Here is a 3,333-nt window from a genome sequence, read left to right on the forward strand (position 1 = left end):
CACGCTAGACGCTAAAACAGGAAAACTGATGTGTGGTAAAATAATAATTTTCTTTGTCTGTAAATTATATTTAGCGTCAGCAATAAGGGCTATAATAAAAAAACAACAAAAAGTAATTAATACCTATTTGATCAATCTGTTGGGCAGATGTCGCCATGGGATGGGTTTATACAGTGTGTGTCGGACCATGGGGCTTTAAATCCAGGGCTCGATTCTACTCGCTAAATTGAGCTACTTTTACTATGGCACCAACCCCGAAATCCCGATTTTTATTTTTACTTTTTCATACATTTTGGCTGATCAGATGTCGACGTTTAATATGGAAAAGCCAAAAAAATTTCCCCGATTTGAGGGTTGGTCCCATAGTAAAAGTAGCTTAGTTTAGCGAGTAAAATCAAGCCCTGGATTTAAAGCCCAATGGTCAGATATGCCATGTATATATATAATGTCACATTAAGTTGATATGCGTGATGGCGCAGATTTTCAAAATGGCATGAATTCTTAGAAAGTGTAAATTTTGCACTAGAATAGCAAAAACGATGCTCCGCCGCGACAGTGTCATCACTGCCGTGACCAGGATTCGAACCTGGGTTACTACGGCCACAACGTAGGGTCCTAACCACTAGACGATCACGGCTGTCGGAGCTGTACCCGACACGGCGAAAATAACCGACGCATTCACAACGAGAGCACTTTCCAAATCATTATGCAATGTATTTGATGACAAAAAATCTTATTGCAAGCGCTGCGGGTCAATGATGATTGCGCTGTTATCGTCTGGAGTACCTACGGTCACGTAAGCACAGGTACGTACATGTACGTCACGGTCTAATAATTTATAAGTGGAAGAGTAAAGCATAACACGGTAGACGATGAAACTGCAACCATATCCCTAGTGTACAGTAACTTTTCGCCGTTTGATCTTGAACTTGCCCGTGAATTATTAGTAGGTATATATTTATATACATAGTATAATTTCCTTAGTGTAGATACGGTCGAAAGTAATAATTTATGACCCATTTCGTACCTTGTCACAGTGACAATCAATGTGAAAGTTGCTAGAGACCTCATACTATTATTACACTTAGAGTTAGCATTTTTGAGACTGAACGCCGCAGTGAGCTCGACAAAAAACGGGATGAACTTAAGGCTCCGCCGCCAACATCAATTTCCTACAACTGTGTAGGTGGTGTGCTGACGTGCCCAAAATGCGCTCGAGTTTTTAGCAAAAAGATAATACGTGAGCCACCTAAGGGCGCACCAGAGAGTGGATCAGCTACACTCTAATAACACGAGTTAAAAATTGCCTACTCCAGACCACACAGTCGCTGTGGCCGAAATCGGTCAGGAGAGCATCATCATCATCATCATCATCATCACTGTGACAAGGTACAAAATGGGTCAAAAATTAAAACTTTCGACTTTACCTAAGTAAAATAATATCAGTTACTTACCTACATTCATTTATTCGTAATTATTTAGTTATTTGGAATATTCCAGTAATAAGTCATAATTAGCTCAGATTAGATGTTATTAAATAATTTGTAATTATATTATTAAATTATTACATATTCATAAAAATTACAAATTCAACAACTTCAAGTTCAAGTTCAAGTGACAGGCGCGCATGCTGACCACGGACGGCACTGCGCAAGTGCTGCGCTTGGACAACGATAATAAAAGTGCTCCAATTTACGCGCAACTTAATAAAAATGCTAACGAACCAATCTGTGCGCTAATTCAATGCAAATAAATAACGTTTTGAATTGACATTCGTCTTAAGTCAGAAAGCAGTTGGGTTTTTCGACGGTACCACCACAGCTCCGACAGCCGTGATCGTCTAGTGCCCTACCCTTAGGACCCTACGTTGTGGCCGTAGTAACCCAGGTTCGAATCCTAGTCACGGCAGTGACAGCTAGATGTCACTGTCACGGCGGAGCATAATTTTTATTTTATTATTCATTTGCCCGGGTGCGTAAACAACAATTAGGCCAAGCGTAGGTTTGCTGATGAGACGCAGCTAGGCGACGTAGTTCCGTGCACGTGCAGCGCAGGGCAGAGCATTTTGTAAAGTATGGAACGACCTGTAGCTACGCACGGCGCGGCGCGGCGCGGCGGTGCGGCGCAAGTCGACTCGCCTGCGTCTCAGTGTACTTCGCTTAGCCTTATAAAGTAATTACTTTTTGTTGCTAATACATTTTCGTATTACAAAAGGCTCCTCTTTAGTGCTTTTATTACTTCATTAATATAAGCAATGTTCGTTTTGTAACTTGTGTTGATTTTTATAAAACGGCTCAACACATTTTAAGATCGCCAGCGCCATTATACTTCATTTGAGTAGTAATACAAAAGTAAAATAAATCGAAGAATATCTTAACTAGGCGAATACAAAGCTTTAAGGCACAACTTCATAATGAAACATGACGAAAAAGTAGCTTGTATAAATAAGAAACAAAAAGAAAAAATGTCTAGACGAAAATATGAAGGCGCGAGAAGAACCGCCGAACATTGGACAAAGTTAGCATATTTCGTGAAAACTGCGAGGTAATAAGCGGCCTGTAGCCGTGGAGCTAATATCTTTACTGCCACCACAGTCGAATATGGAATAACCAGTACTTTTACCATATTTTTTATACCACAACAATGACAAACTAATTATACTACTGTATAGCGTAGGGCGGAACTTCTTATAAGCGGGCACCGCAGTTTATTTAGCCTGCAAGTCCAGCAACTCAAGTTCCTTACCGACCCTAGCAAAGTAAGGATTTACTGTGTTGACAGGTTAAGGGACAAACAAGGGGCAGGCCCCTCACACCCAACATGATGTAGGTACCTATCCTTGGGAGTTTTGGCACCCAAAGGTACTCGTCTCCATCAGAAATGCTTAAGTAAAACCAAAGTACCTATATACCTAACTTAAGTAATGTAATACGTATTTTTAAATAACATAATTCAACCTGTGGAGTTATTCCATAGAAAACCGGTTAAACCAACAACGTTGCCCCCTTGTAATAACTACTTAAATGTTCTCAAACCGTAATTTACCCACTTAAAATACTGTATCAACACAGTTTAGACTATAACGTAGTGTAATAAAATGAGCGCTGGGTGTGTTGGTGTGGGTGATGTGACTGGCAGCTTTTACGACGTTCATTTGTTTCCCCCTTATTAACGCCCCGCCACGCCACCGCCACCGCCACCGCCACCGCCACCGCTGGCCTAGACCCCACTGTACTGTTACTGGATAGGTACTTAATAATTTTTACGCAATTTACTACTACGTTGTTATTACTTATTACGTGACGTAGCGTTTTAGACGCGTCATGGATCTGG

General features: G+C 40.9%; 1 non-coding gene across 1 annotated transcript; it reads right to left on the reverse strand.

Moving 5' to 3' along the window:
- Nucleotides 1–565: 565 nt before the first annotated feature.
- Nucleotides 566–637, reverse strand: Trnah-gug (transfer RNA histidin (anticodon GUG)). The gene has a single exon. It is a non-coding gene; the product is annotated as a tRNA-His (tRNA).
- Nucleotides 638–3,333: the final 2,696 nt, after the last annotated feature.

The sequence above is a fragment of the Cydia splendana genome, chromosome 4, assembly GCF_910591565.1.
Source record: "Cydia splendana chromosome 4, ilCydSple1.2, whole genome shotgun sequence".
In the NCBI taxonomy this organism is placed as follows: Eukaryota; Metazoa; Arthropoda; class Insecta; order Lepidoptera; family Tortricidae; genus Cydia; species Cydia splendana.